Here is a 22,569-nt window from a genome sequence, read left to right as displayed (position 1 = left end):
TATGCTTGCTAACACAATCACACCCCTGCCTTGAGCCCCTGGGGCAGACTGAAACTACTTCAGAGACCACCCCAGTTCTACACACTCACATGCACACTCACACATGCACACTCGCTCACACTCGCACACACACTCATGCTCACACTTACATGCACACCACTCACACACATGCACACACGCACACCACTCATGCTCACACTCACACATACACACACAAGCACACCACTCATGCTCACACTCACACATGCATACACTTACATGCACACCACTCTCACATATGCACACACATGTACGCTCACTCAAATGTACACACACATGCACACCACTCACGCTCACACATGCTCACACTCACATGCACACATCAGACATGCACACTCTCGCGTGCACACACGCACACTCTCACGTGTGCACACACACACACACACACACACTCACTCAGCGTTAAACCCTCCAGAGCCTCTGTTAGGTTTCCCTGGGCTTTTGGCTTGCTAAGCACAACTTTGAAAGCCCCCCCAGAAAAGGCTGGTAAATGTCCTTTACGCTCAAAAACAAAATTGCCACCTGTCTGTTACACAAACCAGCCACCTACCCAGCAACCTACTTATTACCCACGATACCAAGTTTATATACAAAAACTAACCAAATGACTCTCAACAAATTCCTTTTAAAAATAAATAAAAAGATGGGGCACCTGGGTGGCACAGCAGTTAAGCGTCTGCCTTCAGCTCAGGGCATGATCCCGGCATTAGGGATCGAGCCCCACATCAGGCTCTTCCGCTGTGAGCCTGCTTCTTCCTCTCCCACTCCCCCTGCTTGTGTTCCCTCTCTCGCTGGCTGTCTCTCTCTCTCTGTTGAATAAATAAATAAAATCTTAAATAAATAAATAAATAAATAAATAAATAAATAATCTTATTTCTCAGCTTAAAATGCCCTTGTCAACTGGTGACAAATAAAACACACATTATGGGATAAATTGAAGGCCCTGGGGTCAATGCCCTCACTATCCAGGGAAATCACTGACTAAATCCTTCTAAATTGATTAGATGGCTCCCTCTCCTCCATTCTGACATTCTTGGATGTTCTAATAAAATAGCCAAAATCATTCAGTCTTGCCATCGACAGACGGCGTCTGCTTTTCCCTTCTACTTGCCTAAAGCCTCCGCTATAAACTCAGAAATAAAACAGAAACTTTTGGAAATAACCTCAAAAGAGGTATAATAAAACCTGTAGCAGGCACTCCTAACTGCGGACACCACAGCGGACAGACCCAGGCGTGCAGGCTTCTCTGTGGCCGTGGACAGCACGTCCACAGACACCTGTCCAGTCTGTACCAAGGGACTGAGTCGGGACTGCCAGGACTCCGAGCACAGAAACAGGTGACCTCATGAAGGCAGGCTGCTCCGCCCAAGGTTGGCAAAATAAAAATCAATTTCCTGGGATTGAGTGAACAGATTTAATTGTAGTTAATGTTCTCTATTTTGAGTAGGTCTATGAGGAAAAATACTTTTCTTCCTCCTTTATCTCTAACCTTCTGTTTAATGTGCTTCCATAAACTGGAATGGAACATTCTACAAGTGATTTAATATTTCAACATCCCTCCTTAGAACTCAGGAGGAAAAAAAATAAAACCTCTTATGAAAATTCATAGCATAGTGTTGAAAGGTGGATATTAAAAGAGGAACTTGGGGGCGCCTGGGTGGCACAGCAGTTAAGCGTCTGCCTTCGGCTCAGGGCGTGATCCCGGCGTTATGGGATCGAGCCCCGCGTCAGGCTCCTTCGCTATGAGCCTGCTTNCAAAAAAAAAAAAAAAACTAAAAAAAAAAAAAAAAAAAAAAAAGAGGAACTTGAAAATACTGATTCTGTAGAATATAATAGTAGACTTTACAAACTACCTGGAACAATGGTAACAATGGTTAAATATTACTCAAAATGCTTTTACTGAGTTCCTTTATTTTTCATGATTATGTAATTATTTACTGAGGACCAGTAAAAATCTACCCTCCTGTAAGATTGAATTGGATAAATCAAACTTGCAACCATAAGCAAGACACAAACCTCATTTAATACGATATGGCAAAGCTGCTCTGGGACCAACGGCTAAGTTTTATAGGTTGAAGGGAAATGCCTACAAGCACTGAAATGTCGATAAGTGTTTAACAACCAGCTCTCCAAAGGAAAGGCACTGCCTGGTCGTACTTGCCAATTTCTGTTTCATAAACACTCCCATCACCGCCAATGTCAACATGACATCTCCGAGCACGGAGCTGGGAATGGACACGCGGTAGCACATCGCTACAGTGTCTCCACCGCAAAGATCCAAGAGACGTGAAAGTCCTCAAGAGCGTACAATGAAAAACAAAATGTCATACAATAATTAGGAAGTATGGGTTTTGAGTATTTATTACCACTGCCTTAAATATAATGTATTTAATTGTAAGTGATAAAGTAAATAATTTCTAGTAATGGCCTTGTTTAACACACAGCTTACAAAATTCCTGCAGATTTAACAATCAACTCTTGTCAGCCAGGACAAGCCAGCTCAAGCATACTGCTCCCGGAAAATGGTCCTGGAACCCACTGCACGGCTTACAGAATATAAGCTTTGCAGGTAATAAAGGTTCCCTGCAGGCCAGGAATTTGAGAAACCTGAGCATCTCAGACAGAGGGCACCCTTCCAGGCGGCTGCAGGCAATTGGATGATCCTTATTCTTTAGCTCAGGAGATGAGCTTGATAAAGGCAACGAAATCATTCTGGTACATAAAAGGAAATTACAGCTGTAGAGCACCTACAAGTTAACTCCAGAAGCAGAAGTGCCCTGGTTGTAACAAGGATGTAACAGGGATAATAATTATTTGTAATTAATTAATTAATTATATGTAATTGCATGTAATTAATTATGCACTAACTAATTAATATGTAACAAGGATGCCTCCGTACAGACCGTCCCTGACTTAGAATGGTTCCCCTTACTGGTTTTCAGCTCTGTGACGGTGATACGCTTTCAGGAGAAACCAGACTTAAAATTGCGATCTGTGATATTCTCTGGTGATGCCAAGCAGTGGCCCGTGCTTCCCGCCAGCTGGCGATCACAAGGCTCGACACTGATACACTTAGAACCATTCTGTATCCGTACAACTGTTCTGTTTTTCACTCTCAGCACAATATTCAATAAACTACCTGAGAGAGTCAACACGTTATTATAAAACAGGCTTTGTGTTAGATGATTTTGCCCAGCTGTAGGCTAATGTAGGTTTCTGAGCAGTTTTGAGGTCGGCGAGGCTAAGCTGTGACATTCAGTAGGTGAGGTATGGCACAGGTATTTTCGGCTTAATGATATTTCCAACTGACAAGGGGTTTATCAGACGTAACTCCATTGTAAGTCGAGGAAGATCCATGTATCAACATCTCTTATGCATTATGTAAATAAAACCAGTGAAATAAAACCAAATATCAGTTGAGTTGCACTGAATCAGAAAACCTCAAAACAATCTATGAGATCAAATCTGAGTGTCAGGGTGGGGCTCGAAGGAGAAATGGTGAAGACATAACTAACACTCTGCTGGGATGCAAGCACACCCATCCACTTTGCACCCACAGACAAAACAAACAAACAAAACAAAAAAAAACGCAAAAAACAGGATCACTCTGTGTCATTCCAGACCCCAAAATATGAAACCTTGAGCCTTTCCTGCAGGTTACTGACCCCCTATAAAAAAATCATCTCTCTCCCTACTTTTTGCAATGTTGGTGTCTGAAGATGCGTCTAGCCTCTGTAAGTACTAAAATCACGCAAGAACACTACGGTTTTTCTGCCACATACAGACTGACTGTAAACTCAGACATTTGGTCATTTCTTTCCTTTAAATACCTGTTGCATTTTTTCCTTAATGAGCCTGTCTTTCCAAAGGCTGGACTCCCTTACAAACCTCTGAATAAGTTATTTTCATCTCTGAGTCTTTTTGTGACAGTAACTTGCTTATCTGTCCCTATCTCATGGTCCTACAAGCTGAACTAGGTTCTCCTTCCAGTCATGGCCACGTGGCTCCTGTGGGACAAACCTTCTCACAAATAACAGCTATAAACCCTGGGAAAAATATAAACACAACTATCTGAAGACATTGGAGATTAACCAAAAACAGGTGGATATCAGAAGGAAGTCATTGGATGAAGGGAAAGGAACTGGGTGTGGTTCCCATTTTTTATGGGAAGGTAAGGCCTGAGGTAAGGCCTCACTATGCGAGGCACCTAAAAGTCAGAAAGAAAACCCAAAGATTTACTGACTTGAAGAACCAGAGCACAGAGTTGCAAGAGACACATCTGCTGTAAAGCAAAGGGGGAAATCCTGAAAAGTGGAGAGCCAGAAAGGGGGAGCCCCAAATTGTGTGTATAAATTTTGCCCAAATCCCTGGCTTATGCCAGAACCACACCTGTATGAAGCAGACTTCAAGCGGTCCAGCAAACACTAAATGAAGTAGGCAGAAATTGGACCCATTCGTAGAAGGGAAGACAAAGTTAGCAGTCTGAATTCAGCCGAGTTAACTGTCTACTATCCAAAACAAGACAAAACAAGACAAAATGAAATGAAACAAAACTCTTCAGGAGAACATAGCAGAACTGAGGATCTCTACAACATATCATTCACAACATCCAGGACACAGTTCAAAATTATTTAACATGCAAAGAAACAGAAAGATACTATCTATACTCAAGAAAGAAAAAAAAATGAAGTTCAACCCCGAAATGATTCACATATTGGAATTAGCAGACAAGGGTTATAAAACAATTATTATAACTAAGCTCAAGGACGTAAAGGAAAGTATGCTTACAATGAATGAAAAATAGGAAGGATCAAAAGGTAACTAGAAACTATAAAAAGAAGTAAATCAACATTCCAGAGCTAAAAAATACATATCTGAAATGTTAAAAATCACTGAATGGGCTTAACAGCAGAATGAAGATGACAGAAGAGTCTATGAACTTGAGGACAGATTAACAGATTTCTTTTCTAATCCAAAGAGCAAAAGGAAAAAAATAGAAAAATTAATAGAGCTACAGGAACCTGTGGGACATCATCAAAAGATTTAACATACATACAACTGGAGTCCCAAAGGAAAAGAGAAATAAAATGAAGCAGACAAGATATTTGAGGAAATAATGCCCAAACATTTCCCAAAATTGCTATGTCCTATCGAGATGGCAAGCTCAGTGAAAGCAAGGAATTCTGAATTATAACCTCTTTAGTGGTCCACACAGCCGCTAACAAAGTTAGGACCCATAGCAGATTTGCAACTAATACATATTTATACATTCAGCATCCAGAATAATGATCTATTGACTGCTTCCTCTATGTAAAGCATAATGAAAGGGACTAGAGACACAAAGATGATTTAGTTACAGACACTCTGCTTATGGAAGACTAAGATGTTGAAAAAGGTAAGAGGGAGAAGCCCCACTGTTTCTTTTTGAGGAAGGAAAAGGGTTTCATTCTTTCCTAGGCAATTCATCATGATTTGATTTGCTTGCTGACGGTGGTCCTGCCAAAAGGAAACTAGAACATCGTGAAAAGGGATCTCGTATCAGCAGGTGATGGTTACAGCTATCTCTATCCGAATCCCCTTCCAACAATTCTTTTCTCCCCTAACTTGGTTCGTTTAAGACAAAAGGGTAAGCCTCTCTACACAATTTTCACTGATTTTGCTGGCCAGTGCCTTTAGCTTTTAGACAGAATTTATATACCTTCAAGACACCTACAGATGATCAACCATGATACATTTTGATCCTTCCATAATATTCAGGGAGAAATCTCTGAGAAAGACCATCTCTCCACTTTGAAAAGGATACAGAGGGGTATATATACCTCTTTAGAGCCTAAAGAATATAAGATCAAAAGGACTAGATTTGTGTGTGTGTGTGTGTGTGTGTGCATGTGTGTGTCACAGAGGCAGCAAGGCAAACAGAGTCAGAGAGAAGAAACAGAGAAACAGAGAAAGTGGGACTGTTAACATTCCCTTCTCGTGTGAAACCTTGAAGCACTTCCCTCAGTCTGTTTACATGCTGTCCACCAGCAGTCTATGATTCTGAGAAGCAGCTGTCCACAAATAAACTCAGCAAAACACCCCAGCAGAGATGTACTGGACTGATATGCTCATTTCAAGTATTACCGTGGAGATAAGGACATGGTTTTGGGCATTGTGCCCAAAACCAGATGCCTGAAACCATAAATTTAGTAAATCCCCTTGAAATGAGCTGCTGGAAATGTCTTATTTCTGTTTTAAAAAAAATCACCCATAAAGATATAAGCAGAAATTAGATTTGGGTATGTTTGCAAGAGCCTCTGTGTCCAAGAAGTGGCATTTATGAGTTTGGTTATGGATCTGTCACTGGCTCTCAGAGTGACTTTAGTCAGTATTTTAGTCTCTCTGGTGCCTGTGTAGCCAGTCGATTGTGGATAATACTCTCTGCATCCATTCCACAGCCGTGCCGCATCTATCATAATATCATAGTTGTCATCCGCTGAGTTACACCCATGCATCGCACACTGCGAGGAGCCCTCTGCTTGCATTATTTCTAATCCTAGCGATCCCCCTTATGGTGGGTGTTATTCAGTCTATGGCTGATGGTGCTGGATCTCAGAGAGGTCTAGCAAATTTGGAAAAGTCACACCAACCAGTAAGTAGTGGCGCCAAGATTCTATCAGATGCCTCTCACTACATGAAGCTAGTTTGCTTTTACTCATTAGGCATAGTTGAGATATAAAAGGACACTCTAGATGTGTGTATACATACACACACACACACACACACACACACACACACACACACTCAGAAAAGAAGAGAAAGAAGAATGCTTAGGAACGACATTCACAGAGGGTAAATCTAGATGAAAGAGGAGATGTGGCCTAAATCAACTAGAGACTATAACAACACACAGGATGAAAGCTACAGGCTGCACTTAAGGACCATGCATAAAACAAAAAGAGAGTATTCGAGATGCTTGCTGTGTCCCGTGGAAATCACTGGAGACTCTCAGTTCTCATGCTGGATGCATCCTAACCTGGATAACAAACCAAGAGTCCCACCCCCACACCATACAAGACAAACAGGGCTGTGCATCCCACACACACACACACACGTGATTTCGGATGTAACTTGAAAATAAGTCCCTCACGTTTGCAAATCCACAGCATTAGAAAAGTGCACTTGCACGAGTGGATGATTGTTGATGAGGACACGGGAGCCCACTATACCATCATCTCTCTCTTTTGGGCAGGGTTAAAATCACCCAAAACTGAAGTTTTAAAAGAGACAAAGGAGAAGGGGCGCCTGGGTGGCACAGAGGTTAAGCGTCTGCCTTCGGCTCAGGGCGTCATCCCGGTGTTATGGGATCGAGCCCCACATCAGGCTCCTCCGCTATGAGCCTGCTTCTTCCTCTCCCACTCCCCCTGCTTGTGTTCCCTCTCTCGCTGGCTATCTCTATCTCTGTCAAATAAATAAATAAAATCTTTAAAAAAAGAGAGAGAGAGAGAGAGACAAAGGAGAAAAGAGAAAGAAAAAGAAAAATGGCGGTCTGCCTGGAGAGGAAGAAGAGTGCTGCCTGAAAACAAAGAAGAAATCCTGATAAAATAAATGACATATGAAGGGGCCTCTTCCCCCTGTTGGCCAATAGCCACAGGGTTTCAAGGGGAAAAAACTCAGGGAAGAAAGAGAAAGCTCCTCCTGTGAGAACTTGAGCATGTTCTTACAAGAAATGAGGGATTCTGAATGACCAAGAAAAGCTTGGATCTTGGAAGAGACACGAGGGTGGCCCTACAATATGGCAAAGCACGGAGCAGTGTGTACAGAGCTCGTGATGAAGAGCAGGGTTACAACAGAAACCTGTTCACAATGAACTTAACTGCCCCCCGGCGCAAAATTCAAAAACATCACTAGGATATATTAAAATACACATATTGGGGCACCTGGGTGGCTCAGTCAGTTAAGCGTCCATCTCTTGATTTCGGCTCAGGTTGTGATCTCAGGGTCATGGGATCGAGCCCTGCATCAGGCTCCAAGTTCAGTGGGGACTCTGCTTGGGATTCTCTCTCTCCCTCTGCCCCTCCCGCTGGTGCACATGCTCTGTCTCTCTCTCAAATATAAATAAGTCTTTTTAAAAAAGTACACGTATCAAAGATATATCTATACCGATGTCTCAGTGAGTCAGTCTGTTTAAGCACTTATCAGGGCTTCCAAACAGTTATTTATTTTTGTCTAGTTGAACTTGTTCGCTGCCATTGGCATGAAATGTCCAGCTGGGGCTATGACCGTTGTTCTTTTGTTCAATTATAAGTTGTAAATAAGGGATTACCAATCTTTTTCAAGTTACCATTGCTTACTTGGCTTTATGAAACTTATTCCCTTTTTTTAACTCCCTAAAGGAAAAAAAGCTTTATGACATATTTATTTTTTAATAAAATAAAGCAAAAATAAAAGTCCTGGTAATTCTTTTCAAAAAATTATTTTTCAGGGCACCTAGCTGGCTCAGTCTGTGGAACACGTGACTCTTGGTCTTCAGGTTGTGACTTCAAGTCCCAAGTTGGGTGTAGAGATTACTCAAAAATAAAATCTTCAAAAAAATTGTTTTTCACATTAATAGGAATACAAAAATACCCATCATTCAATATGGCAAATTAACAATATTAGGCATCCACTCAAAAACTACTAACCATTCAAAGGAATAGGAAAATCTTACCCTTAACAAGGGGAATGATCAATCAAGATAAACTGACCCAGAACTGGTAGCCCCAGATGTTAAAATTAATAGACAAGTACATAAAAATAGTCATTATAATTGTATCAAATATGTTCAGGGGCACCTGGGTGGCTCCAGTTGGTTAAATGTCTGCCTTCGGCTCAGGTCATGATCTCAGGGTCCTGGGATCAATCCCTCATCAGGCTCCCTGCTCAGTGGGGGAGTCTGCTTCTCCCTCTGCCTGCCACTCCCCCTGCCTGTGCTGTTTCTCTCTCTCTCTCTCTGTTAAATATATAAATAAAATCTTTAAAATAAATAAACACATAAATATGTTCAAAATTTAAGTGAACACATGAAACATATTTCTTAAAAACTCTAATCAAACTTCTAGACAATACAGAAAAATAGAAAAAAACAGAGTGCCCAAAAATAAACTCATGCATATTTGGTCAACTAATTTATGAAAAAGGAACCAAGAATATACAATGGGGAAAAGTGAGTCTCTTCAATAAATGGTGCTGGGAAAATTGGACAGCTATATGCAAAAGAATAAAATTGAACCCCAGTCTTACACTATACACAAAAATCAACTCAAAATCAACTGAAGACTTAAATTTCAGACCTGAAACCATAAAACTCCTAGAAGAAAACATAGGTGATAAGCTCATTGACACTTGTCTTGGCGATAAGCTCTTGGATTTGACACCAAAAAGCAAAAGCAACAAAAGTAAAAATAAGTAAGTGGGACTGAATCAAACTAAAAAGCTTGTGCACTGTTTGTAGGAATGTAAATTGGTGAAGCCACTATGTAACACAGTATGGAGGTTCCTCAAAAAATTCAAAATGGAAATACCAGACAATCCAGCAATTTCACTTCTGGGTATATATCCAAAAGAAAGGAAAGCAGGAGATCAAGGAGATATTTCTATCCCCATGTTCACAGAAGCATTTTCTCAACAGTGAAGATATGGAAACGACCTAAGTGTCCATCAATGAATGAACAGATAAAGATGTATACACACACATATAATGCATACATACAACAGAACATCATTCAGCCATGAAAAAGGAAATTCTGACATTTGTGACATCATGGACCTTGATGGCACTACACTAAGTGAAACAAGTCAGACAAAAGATTGCATTACAATTCAAAGGTAAACTGTAAAATTATGAAATTTTGAGAAAAGAAAAAACATAGGAGAAAATCCTAAAGGCCTTAGATTAGGAAAAAAACTTAGAATTGACATTAAAAATATGATCTATAAAAAGAAAACTTGACAAATTGGACCTCTTAAAAATTTTTGCTCTGTGAAAGACCCTGTCAAGAAAACAAAAAGACAAATTACATACTGGAACAAAATCTTCTCAAACCACATATCTACCAAAGGACTTGGTATCTAGAATGTATAAAGAATTCTCAAAACCCAACAGTACAAAAGCAAATAATACAGTTAGAATGTGGACTGAGGACATGTCAATGAAGAGAATATACAGGTGGCAAGTAAGCAAATGACCCAATGTCAAACATCAGCAACCAGGGAAATGTATATTAAAACCCCAAAATAGGGGCGCCTGGGTGGCGCAGTCATTAAGCGTCTGCCTTCGGCTTTGGGCGTGATCCCAGCGTTCTGGGATCGAGCCCCACATCAGGCTTCTCCGCTAGGAGCCTGCTTCTTCCTCTCCCACTCCCCCTGCTTGTGTTCCCTCTCTCGCTGGCTGTCTCTCTCTGTCAAAATAAATAAATAAAATCTTTAAAAAATAAAAAATTTAAATAAATAAATAATAAAACCCCAAAATAAGGGCTCCTGGGTGGCTCAGTCAACTAAGCATCTGACTCTTGGTTTCAGCTCAGGTCATGACCTCAAGGTCATGAGATTGAACCCGGAGTCCAGCTCCATGCTCAGCAGGGAGTCTGCTTGAGATTCTCTCTCTCCCTATTCCCCTCCCTCCACTCACATGCTCTCTCCCTCTAAAATAAAGATATAAAATAAATCTAAAAAAAAACACCACAAAGTAAAGAATCCCAATGCTGGCAAGAATGTGGAAAAACTGGGTCATCCATAGACTGCTGGTAGGAATATAAAAGGTTACAGCCGCTCTGGGAAATAATTTGTCATTTTCTTCTAAAACTAAAAATGCACTTACCATGCAACCCAGCATTAGCACTCTTGGGCATTTATCCCAGGCAAATGAAATCCTACAACACTCAAAAACCTATACATGAATGTCTGTAGCAACTTATTTGTAATAGCCAAAAACTAGACTTGACACGAATGTCCTTCAGTGTGTAAATGATTAAATAAATTGTGGTAGATCCAAACCATTGAATACTACTACGCAATTAAAAGGAACACACTATTGATACAATGAGACCTTGGACTAGCCTCAAGGGAGAGCAAAAGGCTATATACTGCATGATACTATGTAAATTATTCCATTTACATAACACTCTTGAAACAACTATAATATGAAAATGGAGAACAGGTTAGTGATTGCCAGATGTCATGGATTAGAGGTAGGGGGGCAGACTGACCAAGAAGGTACAAGGGAGCCTTGTGGTAAAAAAAGATACTATATCTCACTTGTGATGACAATTACACAAAGCCACACAAAAAGTAAAATTGCACGGGTATATATACACACGCATTACACACAAATGAGTACAGGTATAGCTGATGAAATCTGAATAAACTCTGGGTTGTACCAATGCCAAGTTCTTGGTTTTGATATGGTCCTACAGTTTTGCAAGAGATCAACACTGTAGGAAGCACAGGTGAAGGGTACACAGGACCTTCCCATACATTTCTCTGCAACTTCCTATGAATCTATAATTATTTCAAAATAAAAAGTCAAAAAGAAAAAGAAACTATTTAACACAAGAACAATAATACAGCCTAGGTTTATAGCAAATATATAAGGAAAACATATGAGAGCAAAGCCATAAAAACCGGGGCAAGAAAAGTGTAGGTATATTCCATAAGCTCTTACACTACATTTAAAGTGGCCTAATATAACTTGAAAGCAGACTGATGAGTTAAAGATAATACTATAAACCCTGGTGTAACCACTAAAGAGCAAGGCGAAGAGATATAACTAGCAACCCAACATAGAAGATAAAACAGAAACAGAAAATATTCCATCCAAAAGAAGGCAGCAAAAGAGGAATAGGGAATAAAGAACAGATGAGACTAATAGAAAACAAATATAAATGATAAATTTAAATCTAATCATATGAATAATCACTGTCACAATAGGAGCAAAATACATTCAAGTTCACATGGAACATTTACCAAGATGGACCATATTCTGGGCCATAAAACATGTCTCAATAAATGTAAAAGGGCTTAACCCATATAAAGTATGTTCTGTGGCCACAAGGAATTAAATTAGAAATCAATAACCGAAAGATGTCTGGAAAAACCTTGAAATATTTGGAAATTAAATAATACACCTCTGAGTAACCCATGGGTCAAAGAAGAAATCAAAAGGAAAATTCGAAAGTGCTTTTAACAAGATGAAAATGAAAATACAACATATCAGAGTTTGTGGGAATCTGCTAAAGCAGTTTTTACAGGGAAATTTACAGCACTAGTTGCCTATATTAGAATAGAAGAAAGGTCTCAAATCAGTGACCTCAGGTCCTACCATACAAAACCAGAAAAAGTAGAATAAATTAAACCAAAGTAAGCAGAACATAGGAAATAATAAAGATCAAAGAGGAAATCAATGAAACAGAAAACAGAAAAACAACATAAAAAATCAATGAAACCTAAAGATCATTTTTTTAAAGATTTTTTATTATTTATTCGACAGAGATAGAGACAGCCAGCGAGAGAGGGAACACAAGCAGGGGGAGAGGGAGAGGAAGAAGCAGGCTCATAGCAGAGGAGCCTGACGTGGGGCTCGATCCCATAATGCCGGGATCACGCCTGAGCCGAAGGCAGACGCTTAACCGCTGTGCCGCCCAGGTGCCCCTAAAGATCATTCTTTGAGAATATCAGTATAATTAATAAAATTCTAGCCAGACTAATCAGGAAAAAAGAGAGAAGATACAAATTAGCGATATCAGGAATGAGAGAAGTAAGTGACATCACTACAGACTCTACAGATACTAATAAGATAATAAGAAAATATTATGGACAGCTTTATGCTTGTAAATTTGACAACTTAGATAAAATGAACAATTGATTGAAAGATGCAAACTACCAGGGGCACCTGAGTGGCACAGTCGTTGAGCATCTGCCTTTGGCTCAGGGCGTGATCCCAGCATTCTGGGATCGAGCCCCACATCAGGCTCCTCCACTAGAAGCCTGCTTCTTCCTTTCCCACTCCCCCTGCTTGTGTTCCCTCTCTCGCTGGCTGTCCCTGTCAAATAAATAAATAAAATAAAATAAAAAAGATGCAAATTACCAAAGCTCACTCTAGAAGAAATAACTTGAATAGACCTCTATCTATTAAAAGCATCAAATTTATAGTTAAATCCTTCCCACAAAGAAAGTTCCTGGCCCAGATAGCTTTACTGTGAATTCTACCAAACATTTAAGGAAAAAGTAATACTAATTATACACAAAGTCTTTCAGAAAATTGAGGAGCGAATACTTCCCAATTCATTCTATGAGATAGCACTTCTCTGATACCAAAGCCAAAAACATTATTAAGACAAGAAACTACAGACCAGTATCCTCATGAATATGGATACAAAAATTCTAAACAAAATTTTAGTAAATTGAATCCAACAATTATTAAAAGTATAATACATTATAACTAAGTATGGTTTATCCCAGGAATGCAGCCTCAGTTTAACATTTGAAAATGAATGTAAGTCATTCTGTTACAAGTTAATAAGAAACACCATGTGATCATCTCACATGCAGAAAAAGCATTTGATAAAATCCTACACATTTCATGGTAAAATGACTCAACAAACTAGGAATACAGGGAAACTTCCTCGACCTGATAAATGGCATCTATGAAAAGCCTACAGCCAACACTTACTTAATGGTGAAGGACTGAACACTTTCCCCCAAGATCAGGAACAACAAGAGGATTCCCATTCTCATTACTTCTGTTCAACAGTGCACTAAAGACTCTAACCAGTGCAATCAAGTGAGAAAAAGAAAGAAAAGGCATCAAGATTGGAGAGGAAAATATAAAATCGCCTTTAGTCACAAACAATATGATTATCTAAGCAGAGAATGTGATGTAATGTACTAAAAAGCTACTAGAACTACTTAGTTTAGTAAGTTTGCAAAACACAAGATCGATATAAGTCAATTTTATATCTGTATACTAGCAACACAAAATCAGAAACTGAAATTTTTAAAAAATAATACTATGCACAACAGAAAAAAAGGAAATTAGGGATAAATATGACAAAAGGTATGCAAACAGGTACACTGAAAACTACAAAACATTGCTGAAGGAAATTAGAGAAGAGCTTTTTTAAAAGGGGAGAGGGGCGCCTGGGTAGCGCAGTCATTAAGCGACTGCCTTCGGCTCAGGGCGTGATCCTGGTGTTCCGGGATCAAGTCCCACATCAGGCTCCTCCGCTGGGAGCCTGCTTCTTCCTCTCCCACTCCCCTGCTGTGTTCCCTCTCTCGCTGGCTGTCCCTCTGTCACATAAATAAACAAAATCTTTAAAAAAAATAAAAATAAAAAAATAAAAAGGGGAGAAATATACATTTTTCTTAAGTCAGAAAACTCATTATTTCTAAGCCATCAATTCTTCCAAAATTGTTCTAGAGATTCAATGCAATCCCAGTGAAGATCCCAGTGGGATTTTCTGCATAAACTGGCAAGCTAATTTTAAAATTTATATGAAAATGCAGAGCTTACCATAATCAAAACAACTATAAAAAAAAAAAAAGTTGGAGGACCCATGCTACCTGACTTCAAGATTTATTTAAAGGCTACAGGAATCAAAACCTGTGGTTTGGTATAAACAAGCAAATAGATGAATGGGACAGAATAGAGAACCCAAAAATATATCCATACATATATGGACATATATGGGGTGTCTAGGTGGCTCAGTCGGTTAAGTGTCTGCCTTCGGCTCAGGTCATGGTCCCGGGGTCCTGTGATCAAGCCCCAAGCTGGGGCTCTCTGCTCAGCAGGGAGCCTGCTTCTCCCTCTCCCTCTGCCGCTCTGCCTACTTGTGCTCTCTCTCTCTCTCTCTGTGTCAAATAAATAAACAGAATCTTAAAAAAAAAAAAAAAAAGGAATCCCTAAAGAGAAAAATTGATAAAGTAGACTTAGTCGAATTTCAAAATTTAGCTCCTAAGAGAGTGAAGACCACTTGTAAGCTGACAGAAAACACTTGAAATCTGATAAAGGATTTGTATGCACACTATATAAAGAACTCTGAAAAATTAATAGCAAGAAAACAACACAACTTTTTAAATGGGCAAAGGATTTGAACAGACACTACAACAAAGAAGATACAAAGAAGCAAACAAAAAGATGCATCAGGGAAATGCAAACCAAAGCCACAGCGAGATCCCACTACACACCTATCCAAATGGCTAAAATTGAAAAGACTGACCATCCCAAGTGTTGGGAAGGATATGCAGGAACTGGAACTCCCGCACTATTGTCGGAAACATAAAATGGTGCAACCACTTTGTAACACAGTTGGGCAGCTTTTCGCAAAGTTAAGCAAAGCACAGGGACCATGAGACTATTCTGAATGATACTACAATGGTGGACACATGTCATTATACATTTGTCAAAACCCACAGAATGAACACTGCATGTCAACTAAACACAAGTAAAAAAAAAAAAATTAAGGAAAAAACATAGACTGTACACCAGAAGCGAACCCTAATGTACGCTACAGTTGGGTGACATGATGCGTCAACGCAGGCTCACACATTGTAACAGATGTGTCATAACAGATGGGCCATCTGGTGCAGGATGGTGATGGTGGGGGCGCTGTGCCTGTGTGGGGTAAGGGGTGTAGGGGAACTCTCTGTACTTTACACTCAAGTTTGCTGTAAACCTAAAACTGCTCTAAAAACGAAAGACTATTAAAAAAAAAAAAAAAAGGAACAAAGCACTGACCCACGCCACAGTATGAATGAACCTTGAAAACCCCATGCTGAGTGACAGAGGCCAGTCACAAAGGACCACATACCATATGATGCCATGTCCATGAAATATCCAGAACAGGTAAATACAGAGAAACAGAAAAGTGGGTTATTAGTGGGGAAGAGCTACCAGGAGAGACTGGGGTAGGAAATGGGGAATGACTATTCACAGGTACACAGTGTCTTTTGGGTTGAAAGTTCTAACCTGAAGAAAACGGCGGTGGCTGATGACTCTGTGAATATACTAAAAACCACGGAATTGTACACTTTAAGTGGGCGAATTTTATGGCATGTTCATTAAAGTCTTGATAAATGTTTTAAAAATTAAAAACTGAGTTGGACTCAGGTCCAACTGAGAGAAGATATGATGCATGTGATCATTTTGGAAGACACATATATATAAGGAAAAAGTATATATTCAAAAACACACACATACATAAATTCATTAAATTTCTTTTACTTGTGATCTCAAGTTGGAGGTAACACAAAGAAAGCAGGAAGTACCTTCTGTATGGATATTTTTCTATAGAATATTGGCATGAGGGGTGCCTGGTTGGCTCAGTCGGTAAAGCGTCTGTCTTCAGCTCAGGTCATGATCCCAGGGTCCTGGGATCGAGTTCTGCATCAGGCTCCCTGCTCAGTGGGGAGTCTGCTTCTCCCTCTCCCTCTGCCTCCACTCTGCTTATGTGTGCTCTCTCTCTCTGTCAAATAAATAAATATAATCTTTAAAAAAAAAAAGAATATTGGCACGATTATCTTGCCATGGAATAAAAGGGAGTAAAAGTCATACTGGCTATGAAAACATCTTCTTTTCACGATGTATAATGACTCAGAGATAAATCCGTATCAAACATCTTTTGTTTAAAATATACAATGAATCAAGGGTGAGGGTGTAAGTATAATATGAATATCTGATTAGGAATAAAAAGTTAAGCATACTCCTACCGTATGACCCAGACATTCTACTGCTCGATATATACCCAAGAGTAACACCGAGTCCCGCACACAAGTGCTCTCGTCAGCTCTAAGAGCCAATGCCAGAAATTATCCAAACAGGCATGAACAGGCACCTAGATATTGTGGTACACCCACAACAATATCAATGGAATATTATTCCACAATAAAAAGGAATGAACTGATACATACAATGAGATAGATGAATCTTAAAAAAAAATTATGCTGATACAAGACAGACAGAAAAAGAGAGTCCGTGCTATGCGACTGCATTTGCATAAAACTTTAAGAATGCAAACTAGTCCATAGCGACAGAAAGCAGTGCCAGAAAGCAGGGCGGAGCCTGATGCAGGGCTCCATCTCACCCTGAGATCACGACCTGAGCCGAAAACAAGAGTTGGTCTCTCAACTGACTGCACCCCCAGGTGCCCCATTAATAAAGCTATTTTTACAGAAGGTGAGTCCAGGATCAAGAAAGACCTGGGTCCTAGGCCTGAAACAAGTCCCAGCGTCTCCTGTGCAGGGGAACGCAAGTGAGTTTTTCAGGAGCTTAGGACCAGGGCCTTCAGCAAGCCCCAAATGTGCGCCTTAGGTCATCAGTGCAGCCCGCCTCTCCCCTTTGCATCCTCACCCCCCTCCTCCCTGCTCACTCCCCATCTTTAAAGAGAAACTAAGAGACACTGCAGTGTGCTTATGAAATCCAGCTCCACCCCACCCCATGGTGAGAACACTGAAAATTCAATAGTTCTAAGAACAATAGCGCAAACAGATCTATTTTATTGTGTACACAGGGTCCTAGCAGAGATTCATGTTGTGGGATTTTCTTCTTTATTAGAGCTATTTGCCCCCATGCGGTAGCTTGCAGATGAGAACAGGAAAACAGCCGGGCATCACTGAGGGTCCCTGCATCTGTTCCAATTAAGAAGCCCGATCACTGGCATACGTGGGCTCATTCTTCTACTTTACTGAAGACTAGAGGTGCGTCGTCAATAGCAGCTCTGCGAGGTCATCAGGGCCTCAGCCTTCTCCTGTCTCCCTGGGCATGTGACCTCCATCCTCCGGGCAGCGTGATGTCTGTGATCCGGCCAGCAGGAGCGGGAAGGGGGAAAGGCAAATGGAGGAGCTCTGATTGTCCCGGAAGGCAACAGGGGTGCTGCCCAGAGAAGGGAGAGGGCAATCAGCAGCAGATCAGGGGCCTGGCTGTTTGGAGTCAAAAAGACGGTGGACACTGGAACCAGTCCTGGGATAGCACTCATGCTATCTTGTACCCTCGAGGGTGTACCCTAAAAAAGCCGATCACAGGAGCTAAAAGACGTCCTCTGGGTCTAAAAACCAACAATCGAATGTGTTTCTACAATTTTCTTCCCCTGAAGAATGGCTGCCAAGGAGTCCGCCACAGTGCTCTGGTCCCACCTTCAGGGAGGGCACCCCAAGTACAGAAAGGAGCTCCCTTCCACGTGGATCCAGCCCGGCACTGGGTGACCACTGAGGCTCTGCCCCTGAGCACCCTGCATGCTCCATAAGGCTACTCAGCACCCAGGGTTTCTGGGCTGCCAGTGGGGAGCTGGGTGCAGGGGTCCAGGCAGGTTAGGAGTGTCTGCTGTCCCCAAGCACGTGCTCGAAAAGTGGCTGCCCTCAACAAATCATCAAAGCAGGTCCCATCATTCGGGGCCTAGTGGGAAAGCAGCAGAAGTCTGTTCGATGGGGGAAGGCCATGTTGGTAGCAGACAGTAAGAGGCTCAGAGAAGAAGGTGGATATTTTCATCAGACCTGGCTCTCCTGCCAGCCGGCCGCAGGCCACACCCCGCTTGCAGCCCTGTTCCCTGAGTCGGAACCTGGGGGGCATTGGCCACGCATGCCTGCGAGGCCCCAGGGACCTGAGCGAGGGCTCGGCTCTCCACCTGGAGCCCCTGCCCTGAGTTCGCCCCTGAGGAAGGGGGCAGGCGTTGCAGGAGGGCCCCCATAGGAGCTGCCACACACTCCAAAACCAGTTTCCATTCAGCAGTGGGGCCACCACCGTGAGCAAGGTCAGGGTGAGTCCAGCCACACCAAGCTCCCTCCACACGCATGAAGGCACTAAAGGTGCCCGAACAAGGAACGGGGAGGGGCAGGAGCCCCAGGGCGGTACCTCAGCTACAAGTACTAAAGTAACACACCCCTTCCTGTTTAACATAGATTTCAGAGAGAACCAAAAGGTATACAGTAAAAGTCCCCCTCCTCCCCAGACCCGGCTGCACTCCCTATACAGTTCCGGTACATCTTTGCATAAATTTTCTGTCCACATGTGTTTGCAAAAGCACGTTACTTATAAATAATTTGATTCACAATAGCTAACATGTAAAGTACATCTTACATTAAAATTAGAAGTAGGGAAGGTATAGCCACTAAAAACGATCCAAGCAGAGGGGATGCCTCCAGCGGCGCAGTTTCCGGGATGGCCAGCAGGTGTCAGAGCCACCAACAGTATTACCACACTCCCTCAGGGAAGCATCAGGAAGGGCCAAGTCCGGCTGGAAATGAGATGGGGAGACCCCCACCTGCCATTGTTTGGCCCTTTGGCCCGATATTTCGTCTACTACTGGGGTTGGGGCGGGGGGAGTAAGGGGACCTGCAAAAACCAATTAAATTCTCAGACCACAGATTCCCATTCAGTTAGGGGAGACTTTGATCCTTGGAGAAGCTGTTGAAACACTGTTGGATTCTCTAGGGAAGCATGAGGAGGGCCTCCCACAGCTGGGCAGCACTTCTGGAAGCTACGGCCATCTCCGCTCCCCAGCTGGAGACCCAAGGAGGGGTGAGCATGGAGGGGCACACACAGAGGACGGCTCCATGTGGCCATCCAGAGCTCCCCCGCCACCCTGCCCCAACCTAACCTCGAGGTCACAGCCTCTCAGGCACTTCCAGCTGAGCCTCTCCTGGGCCTGCCTGGCTCTTGTCCGGAGCTGCTGACCTAAGAAGCCCTCGCCATGCTCCTGCAGGTCTGGGGCTCCTCCTGCAGGGGCACCAGGCCCCACACACCGGCTCAGCGGACAGACGAATAGACATGCCATGAAGGGCTCCGCTCAGCATCCCCCACCAGCCTCACCCTGTAATTCCAGATCACCAGAGCCATGCCAGCACAAAGGGGATGTTGAGGCAGATACAACACCGTCAGGGGCCAGGGCAGTGGGGGGAGGGAGGCAGAGCACAGCGACCATGGCTCGGGATGGCAGACCGTTCCCTGAGAGGCCACAGCTGCAGAGTGTTAAAAGGAAAGGGATCCTCACCACATGTCCAAGCTGCCACACGTCTGGGCTGCTCCCCGAACCACACCCCACTTCTGGCCGTGGGTCCAGGGAAGGGGTCAGACAGGGTTAAGACCCACTGCACACTGCGGCTTTTCACCAGTGGAACTTTACTACGCGGAATGATGCCAAGCCCGTGGGAGGGGGCGGGAGGCGGGGTACGGGGAGGGAAGGGGTAAGACAAGCATTCAGCATCCCCCAATAGTTGTGATTTCCATGTGTTCTGACAGGCGGGTGAAGGCGACCTATGTGATTTGAATGACCTCATCTGCTGAACTGGTACAGCCTACACAGGCCCCGTGAAGCAACAGTCATTAACTCACTATACACCTTACATGTCATCTCTAACATTTAAAATAATATACCTGTGCTGCCATACACATAATAAAAATGCCAATTATCATTAAAACACAGGTGGCATTCTTAGTCAAATATGACCATGCATTTTGATGCTTGATGTTTCAAGCATAGTATACAAGCCAAATGCTTCCTTTAAGAATAAACAAGGATAAAATGCTGTCTATACTGGGATCCACATTCATTTACCACGACTGGTATAATGACCACAGCTTTGATGTGGTCCATACTGGTCTGGCCATTGATGGGTTTTCTTCCATTACCCTATTATATATGATACGAGAGGTATGGAACTAGAAGAATCTCTCATAATGCTAGCCAGACTACTCCCCTGATCATTTCAAAGTGAATACTCTCTCTGAGGAGGGGCAGATGGAGTCAAGAGAAGGGGCTTTCAAGCACAACCCTAATCTGCTCGGGGTTTGTCTACTTCAAGGAAGCCAGGTAATGATGGGGCCTCCCCTCCAGGCACTGTGTAATGTGGTGACTCCTGGATAATCCTGGACCCACGGGATTCCTAGTAAGTCAAAGAGCCTCCCAAGCCCCTGAAGAGCCTAGCTGTTCCTCACCAGTTCTACTTCCTCAGGCCGCTCACGTGACAAGGCTACACTAGGCCGAGACAGACTCCACTGGTCAAGGTCTATCTTGAGATCCCCAAGCTTCCAAGTCTCTGGAAAAAAAACACAACCAATGGGGTCTTGGGGATGGGAAGGGACAGGGTTCAGGCCTCCGCCTGCCTCGCTGAATCAAATTCCTGCTTGCCACACACCCCCTCCAGTTCAATCATGCTTTGGGGGGTGAGTCAGAGAGGAGGTGGGCGGTTGTGCCTGGTTTTCGCAGGTGTCTGGTCCCCTAATGATCATGACTCCTCCCTCGATTTAATCCTTTCCGTACAGAGACTCCACCTCTAAGCCTTGCACTCAGCCAGGCGAAAGCCCTGACTCAGAGCCCTGTCTCCTCAGCAGTACCCAAGGTTGTTTCCCCTCCATAAAGCAGGTAAGGCAATCATCCACGTGGACACACAAAAACAGATGACTTCCTGAATCACACCTGAGTTTGGGTGCAGAGTTTGGGTGCAGAGTAAGGCCAAGCTACAAGCTTGGAGGTCACTGACCATAATTATGCCTCCCAAAAGGGCGGCCTTCCTTACCTCCAGCCAAGCAGCTTCTGAGGCCATGACAAATAGCCGTGCCCGGCGAAACCCCGGAGGAAGCATTCCTCAGCTGGTCTCCCAGCCCAAGCATCAGGGACAGGCAACAGGGGAGTAAACAGACGAAACCAACAGAAGCAAGAGAGAACTGGTTCTCCTGCTCTCTAGATGGCTCATGACATTTCAGTTATGTGCAGCACAATATCGCTGAATTATTTTTAACCTTTATGGAGCCTCCTGGCTTCACAAAAGAAATATTAGTTGGTGGAGTTGAAGGACAGCTGGAAGCAGAGACCAGAAAGAAGTTCACGGGCAGGGATGAGCCTGGCGGCAGCACCGTCTCTACAACTGGGCAGGTAAAACCCGCCACCTTCTGTCCAGGGAACCACGAGTGTGGTACGTTTGGGGTGTTGCTTATTTGCAATTTATGTCTCCAAATAAGAAGTGTATGTCCTTGAGGCAAGTCAGCGTCCTGTCAGCAAATGGCAGAGAAGCCCTGAGCTCCGACTTCCCCAGTAGCTCTGCTGCATGACAGCCCATGGGACCGATAGAGGTACTCCTCCCCCAAGGCGGTGCGAAGAGTTCCCAAAGCACTATCTTTTGGACACCTGGACTCAGAATCTAAACAAACTGATCTTCCTTTTAGTAGCTTCCTTTTAGGTGCAGGGAGAGGAGGGTCCCATCCTCTCTGTGTTCCACTTTCTCTATGAAAGTCTCCTTTCAAAACCTGTCAAAGGTATACCACAACCCCCCAATGAAAAGACGTACCCAAATCTCTTCCGATGATGATGGTATTGAGAGTTGCAACTTCCAATGCCTACAGGTGCCAAACAGGTCTGTTTCATAAATCACCTTGAACTGTATTCTTCTGGCCCCAAAACAATTTACTTTTTAAAATACCCATTCATCTTGAAACACAGCCTACATTTAACAGAGACATAGATATGAGAGACAGTTCACTTTCTTCTTAATTCTACTGTCAGAAATACGACAGCACAAGTTTGACCC

General features: G+C 42.8%; 1 protein-coding gene across 9 annotated transcripts in view; it reads right to left on the bottom strand.

Annotated features, from left to right (window-relative positions):
* Positions 1 to 22,569, bottom strand: part of CNIH3 (cornichon family AMPA receptor auxiliary protein 3) — a 205,553-nt gene that overhangs the window by 169,060 nt on the left and 13,924 nt on the right. Inside the window, exons 4-6 of one of the 9 annotated variants that reach the window (XR_004627202.1) lie at positions 22,330 to 22,482; positions 20,981 to 21,081; positions 16,537 to 17,923 (exon numbers count right to left, since the gene is read on the bottom strand). The exons of 4 other annotated variants lie outside the window; for them this stretch is intronic. The gene's annotated coding sequence lies outside the window, so the exon portion shown is untranslated. 4 more of the 9 variants (XR_002143338.2, XR_004627207.1, XR_004627206.1 and 1 more) reach the window with 4 other exon arrangements.

Source organism: Ailuropoda melanoleuca, chromosome 8 (assembly GCF_002007445.2).
Source record: "Ailuropoda melanoleuca isolate Jingjing chromosome 8, ASM200744v2, whole genome shotgun sequence".
Taxonomy (NCBI): domain Eukaryota; kingdom Metazoa; phylum Chordata; class Mammalia; order Carnivora; family Ursidae; genus Ailuropoda; species Ailuropoda melanoleuca.
Note: the sequence above shows the minus strand (reverse complement) of the source record. Positions and strands in the feature narration are given on the sequence as shown.